Source organism: Halyomorpha halys, unplaced genomic scaffold, assembly GCF_000696795.3.
Source record: "Halyomorpha halys isolate HHAL.00 unplaced genomic scaffold, Hhal_1.1 Scaffold1149.1, whole genome shotgun sequence".
NCBI lineage: Eukaryota > Metazoa > Arthropoda > Insecta > Hemiptera > Pentatomidae > Halyomorpha > Halyomorpha halys.
In genome coordinates, this window is record NW_027116429.1 from 212,601 (window position 1) to 213,203 (window position 603).

Genomic DNA, 603 nt, shown 5'->3' on the forward strand with positions numbered 1-603 from the left:
ATTGTTTAGCTAGTATCAAAGGCAAACAAAACAGAGAACCCTTTAAAAAAGATAGGGGTGTGCAATCATCACATAAGCTAGAACTCATACACTCTGATTTGTGTGGACCTATGAGTGTGCCCTCTTGGGGTGGTGCTAGATAAATGTTGACATTTACTGACGATTTTAGTCGTTTGCAGCGTCTCGTATGGTTTGTTGTTGAATGTCAATGACCGTACTTATGTCTTGTCGTGAGTTGAGCGTTGTAATGTTGAGTATGTTGTCGTATACGTGTGTTTTGTAGAGTTTCCAGTCGGCTTGTTGAAAGTTGTATTTGATGTCTGTAGGTGGGATTGGTGTTGTGTGTTTGCCTAACTGATAAAGTACTGGTAGGTGGTCATTGTCAATAAACTCTAGTGTAGTTGTTAATATTGTAATCCTAAATTCATTAGTAAATATAGAAGACATATGTTCATATACACTGTTTTGTTTTTTTCCCGTTAGATTGTGTGCTTGTACCTAGTGTGAGTGAACTGTAATGAGTTTTGTGAGTAATAAAAACCTTGTCTCTCGAATCTAGTTTTATTTATTAACCAACATTGGTTATGGGCCCAGGCCACGACA